This window comes from Chelonoidis abingdonii, chromosome 3, assembly GCF_003597395.2.
Source record: "Chelonoidis abingdonii isolate Lonesome George chromosome 3, CheloAbing_2.0, whole genome shotgun sequence".
Lineage (NCBI taxonomy): Eukaryota > Metazoa > Chordata > Testudines > Testudinidae > Chelonoidis > Chelonoidis abingdonii.
Genome location: NC_133771.1, coordinates 138,715,375 through 138,721,526, shown reverse-complemented (window position 1 = coordinate 138,721,526; position 6,152 = coordinate 138,715,375).

Sequence of the window (6,152 nt, the reverse complement as noted above, 5' to 3'; positions counted from 1 at the left end):
CTGATACAGCTGATAGCTATTTTATCTCCACCTGATGGGTCTCCCCCAGGCCTCTTAGAGCTTTTGGTCTTTTACCTGGATCTTGAAGCTACTTTCAGCAACCAGGTTGTAGTGGCCACTGAGGGGGAAACCCACCTTGTAGAACGTCTGCTACACAACTCTCACCTTTGTGTGCAGATGGTGAGCCAAAGCATGGTTCTGCCTCATGTAACCAGAATCGGAGACCTCCTGGGTGATGGTTGGAGGGACTGAGTAGACCCTATGGTGCTTGACCAGTGGATGGGGTTGCCTATGCTGGTTGTGCACTCCAGGAGGGGAGGGCAGCCTTGCCTCTGTTTCTTCCATTTATCTTGAGTGGGTTCTGTGGCTACCTATCCACCCCCACCCTCTGCAGCTTGTCATCAAGTCCCTGCCCTACAAGCCCCCCAGTCTCCCCATAAACCACCTGAGCAGGCTGAATGCTATCCAGACAATGTCTTTGAACTGCACCCAGAGAACATCTGTATATGCTTGTGCTCCATACCATCTCCTTCCTTGCCCTCATGTGCTGCCCCAACACCAAATTCCATTCCAGGCTCTGAAGCAGGGCTGTAAGGGCAAGCAACTGGGAGGAGGGAGCAGAAAGGAGTGGGGTCAGGGGTGTGGGGGAAGAGGCAGCGCAGGGCAGGACATCGGGGGAAAGGGCAGGACCATGGTTTGGCACTGGGCCCCCCCCCCCAACTTTCAGGATGCTTCCCCTCCAGAGCAGGAGTGGCAGATTGTGGTGTAATGAGCACAGATCCTTCTGCCAATTCCCCCATACCTTGACCCTTTCTGCTCCCTCTCCTCCAATTTGTCCCTGTTTCAATCCTGTCTCTTCTCCGCTCTGGCTCCTCATTGCAGTCCTTTTTCCCTCACCTAGCCAGGACCAGTCTCCACCTATGTGGACTCCTCATCACAGTCCTATTCTTCCCTCACCTTGTTCCCTGTCTACTTTGCCCAGCCATTCCCAGTTCCAAATATGGGTGGATGTTCATGGCAATGTCAAAAGGCACATCCTTGACACAAAGGTCACTCCACTGTCAAACTTCAAGTCCCTGCTCTGAATTATAGGGCCACTGAAACATAAAGAGAATGTAATATGGACAATGTATTTTGCCCTAGCCTTGTTCTCAGAAACTGCCAAACCATTTTAGCTTAAATTTTCCAGAAAAATTCAGCCCGAGGCAGACACTTGGCATGGAAAATTTCAGCCCATGTGGTTACAGTTCAGCAAAAATATAAATAAGGTGGGGGGAAGGGGAAAGGCACAAAAAAAAAATTGAAGCTGTCTCATTCTCCTCCCCCAGTTTGAGCAGTGAGTACATATATTTATCTTATTATTCCAAGCTACATTAAATTATATTGGTTTTATCTTTTTTGCTCATCTTTATGCATAACTAAAGACCCAATTAAAAAGTAACTACAAATGATATGAGCAAACTTGAGACAAAATTCTTCAATTCTGCATGGTCTCTCTCAGTTTCTATATTCTGTCCTCCCTACAAACCTGGAGCTCCAGTTAACGCCGATGGGCGTGCCGCACACCTGCAAAGAGCAAAATATCTGAGTCAAGATGCACCAGATATAGGAGAGGAGAATTTTGCCCTTAGACATCAGACATTTTTAGGTTAATTAAATTTGATGCTGAACACTTGGAACTTCCACTAAGATGAATGGATATTCCAGATACTCGACATCTCTCAAGATATGGCCCTTAAGATACAAAACTTAAGCTTTCTATAAGCCATACAGAGTATCAGCATGACCACTGATGTGCCACATTTTCAGTGAGAGTTTGTGCATGGCAATTCTTAAAGTATCATTACATGACCTCATGGCTTATTTATGGGCTGCTTAGTACAAGCAGGCACAGTCTCAGGAACAGTGGATCAGGTACCAAAAGAACCAAGTCTATTTATTATTATTGGAAGAGGTGGCTCGCCCCCTGGCTGCTGGTGTTACTGTTCTTCCTGCCTCTTTCCCTCAGAGGCAGGAGAGCAGATACCTCTGAACTGCCACATAGAATCACTTCCTGAGGTACAAATTCTTCTGGTATCAGAGAAGCCACACACTTTAGGGGGGTGTCTATATGCACACCAAGGAACAGGCAGCCAGCACAGCAACCAACTGACAAAAGCCACATTGTGCCTGGCCACACTGCAAACGCTTAAGAGCCTTTCTCATGCTTGTTCCCTCTCTTCAGTGTTGTCATAGTCCCTCCTCTCCCCTGTACACCAGGTTTTCTCCCTCCTGGTTCTCCTTGTGGGAAGTAGAATCATGTCCCATTCTCCTTCCACTTCAGGCAGCAGAGCAGGCTGCTTGCACACCCTGTGCTGGACAGGATTGTGCCTCCCACTGCTCATGCTAGAGATGTGTCGCTCCTCACCACCTACAAAGCAAGGCTTTGAGCAATGAGTGGGAAGGGAATTGGTTTTGTTATTAATTACAGTCTCTAAAGGCAAAAAAGTCAAGATAATTGATTCTTCTCAGAATGGCACCTGGTAGTATGGATGAGAACCTTGATAAGAAATTTAGAAGCAAACCATTTAATCATTACTATGATGAACAACTTGATGAGAAATTAGTAGTGCATAGGAAGAGTTAGACCTTTTTGGGGTACCAAGTATTTATAAAGGTAATGATGAACAACATTCTGATCTTGGTTTGGAGAGTAAATGTAATTTTCACCAAGAACTCTAGAGAGATGTGTGAAAACTAAAAAGCTTATTAATCTTGCAAATGCTACTAATGGCATGCAAACAAATATATCTTATCTGGAAATAATGTTATATGAGGATGAAGTAACTGAATTGGTGTTAAAGGGAAGATTGTATTGTGCCTAATCTCATTTAGATTATTGCCTTTAGTGAAGTTATCAATTACATAGATGTAAAATGTGTATAAGTGAGAGGAGAATCACACCCACTATTTGTAGATATGCCATCATGGCAGTGAAGGACAGAAACATAGCATCAAGTAAGTATGTGAGGAGATGAATACTAAATTCTAATATCAGTCCTACCCCTGCAGTGGCTCTTTGTTCAATGATAACCAAATTTTCATGAAGTTGCCAGAGATAACCCAAATGAAAACGCAGTTCCTGACAGCTACCGCATAGTGAAAGCAAAATATTATTGGTGTAATATTATGAAGTGGTGTTATTACATTCTTACAAGTTCTGTTTAACTCAATGCACAGGCAGCTTGATCTTAAGAGACTGACTCTTGTTAGTTGTGGTGCTATTCTTTTTAGAAGCTGAAAAATATCACCAGTAATTTTTGTTCATTGACCAAAGTCTCAGAGAATTAAATAATTTCTTTAGGCACAGACTAAAGCTGCTGCTTCCAGGAAATTCTCAAACAAAATTAGTACGTTAGCAAAAATATATTGTATCAGAAGCTCAGTAAGACTTATCCTAAAACAGAAATTGCCCAGGATTGTGGAGCTTGTTGAAGTTTAGCTACACAAAATGGATCGAGAGGTGCTGATAAAGCTACATGTAAAAACTTGCACTATATCAGTCTGTATTATGCCTGGCTCTAACTATTGCTCTTGTTCCTTCACCACTATGACCATGAATCTCTCCAGAATATGAACTACTGGCTACATCAGTTCTCCTCTAATATGACTGATCTTGTGTTGGTTGACAGCAAATGTTCTCCATCATTATCCAAATTTTACAACACAACATTATCTGCTCATGACATGCTCTTAAGAACATTGGATCCAAGGAACTGCTTTCAGGTAGAGGATACCACCAACTTGATATACACGGATCAGGTTAGTGTGTCCATAATGGAAGATCAGGGGGCAGAGAATGAAAGTTATTGATGAGAAAAATGTGTCTACAAGTTAGTTAGGGCAGTACAAGGAACATTCAGTTTTCATAACACATTAAAACCAAATACTAAATGGCAAAAATAGCAGAAGATTGGAACTACACAGTACATTATCTTTCCAAACCAGTCATCGTATTTGATGGTCAGAAGAAGAGGCAGGATGACCAACTAAACAGACAAAGCAATTCTACATGGAGCCATGCAGAACATCCTAAAAGTTGTGTAAAAATGACATATAGGACAGAGACTTTGGCAGCTATTATGGCCACTTCCTTCAAGTGGTTAAAGCAACTCTAAAAACAACCAGGAGTGAAGTCCTGTTTCTGGTGGCTGGAAGGGACCTTGGGTCAGCTAAGGTAGAATTGCTTAACAATAATACATAATATTTAGTAGCTGCAATTTTACATCTTACAAGGCCAGCTTTCATGAGACAATAGACCAGGAGTAATAGTTTTCTGGAAACTTGTAGCTTTCTCAGTTTAGTTGTTGACAGGGGCAGCTCCAGGCACGAGTGCAGCAAGCACATGCCTAGGGCGGCAAGCCACAGGGGGCAGTGTGCAGGTCTTCGTGAGGGAAGGAGTCATGCTGCCTTTGGCAGCATGCCTGCAGGAGGTCCCCCAGTCCTGCGACTTTGCCGAAGATGTGGGACCAGCAGATCACCCACAGAAACACTGCTGAAGGCTATCTGACTGCTGTGCTTGGGTCGGCAAAGAACATAGAGCCGCCCCTGGTTGTTGATTCTGCCTTTTTCACCTGACCATCAAATCTCACTGTATTGGAGTGGAAATGTTTCAGTGACCTAGAAGGGAAGGTGGGCAGGTTACCATGTTTGTAAGTGACGGTCCGTTGTTGCTGCTGACATGACTTGGCAGAAGAGTTCCATGTTTAAAACGTTTTTAATCCAATGATTTTTTAAAAAGTACTTTTAAGGTTGAAAAGAGCAAAAAAAACTCTTAAGAAAGCATTGAACATTAGCTATATGTTTTCTGTACTATAATCAGAAGAAGTTGGAGACTCACTTCCCCTTCAGATCTAGGGGTAGTATCTGCTCTCGCTGTGGTAGCAGAGATGGAGGTGATTTCAGCTATGGAGGTGATTTCAGCTTTACATTTATTCTCTCCTCTGGCATTTCCCTAGAAGGTGCTTTAGCTAATTCTGAAAACACATCAGCCAACGCAAAAGACCTGCCAGATTCTTACTGAGCTCATGTTTTCTTTTGCCTCCTCATTTTCCCTATCTTGGCATTGAGCCTGTCTTCTTTCATTTTTTCACAGTCAATTACTGCACCTTATCTCTACTAAAATATTTTCTTCTTTATGAAACCCATGAGACGCCACCTTATCCACAGTGTTAAGAGAACATATACCCATTTAAATACCTTTTTCATTTTTACATGTATCCTTTTAAATAAGGAAAACATTTTTTAAACTGTAATCTATATTTGGTCTTAACATTCCATTCCTCAGACCCCAAACTTTCCTTCCCTGTCACACAGATCACCTCTCCTCTGGAGGCTCCTTATTAGGGTGGTGGTGTGCCTGGGTTGGGAAGTGGATTGGCACTAGAAAAACCAGGGTTCAATTTGGCAGTGCAACTTTGGGCAAGTCACTTGTCTCTCTGTGTCTCAGTTTCCCCATCTTTAAAATAGGGATAATGATAGTGCCCTCCCTTAGGATCTAGAGAGGAAAAGCTAGGTATTATTAAGTTCTTAAATGTATTTTGAAGTTCTAGGCCTTCTAGTTTACCTGGAGAGCATATAAACTTCATAGACTCTGAAATTAAGAACTCATGGAGATTAAAATGTCTGTTGGAAGCTAGAAACTTTGAATAGTGAATTGTGACTTTGTCCACTACTTCTGAATCAGACCATCCCTTCTTTTGCCCTCAATACAGATCAGGCATCACAACTCAGATACTGTCATCCACCTTCAGGCCACATACCCTGACCCTGTCCATGCTGGTGTACACCTTCAGATTTTTTTGTTTAAGAATATTTTCTGAATATGTAAAGCTGTGCATATGGTTTACACATCTTTGAGTCTACCTTCAGTTACAGTATATGGCAGTGAATATATTGATCAGCTTACATCATTTTCAGATGGAGTAAAAATGTTTTGGAAGAAAATACCCAAGGATACAAGACTTAGGATAAAATTTTCAACAACTCTTAAGGTCCTAAGTCCCATTTTCAAAAGTGACTTCCCATAGACCTATGGTTAGAGAGAGTGATGTGTAACCCTTGAATAACTAACATCAATTTAGTGCTGATAAAATGGTGCCAGATAAACGGCC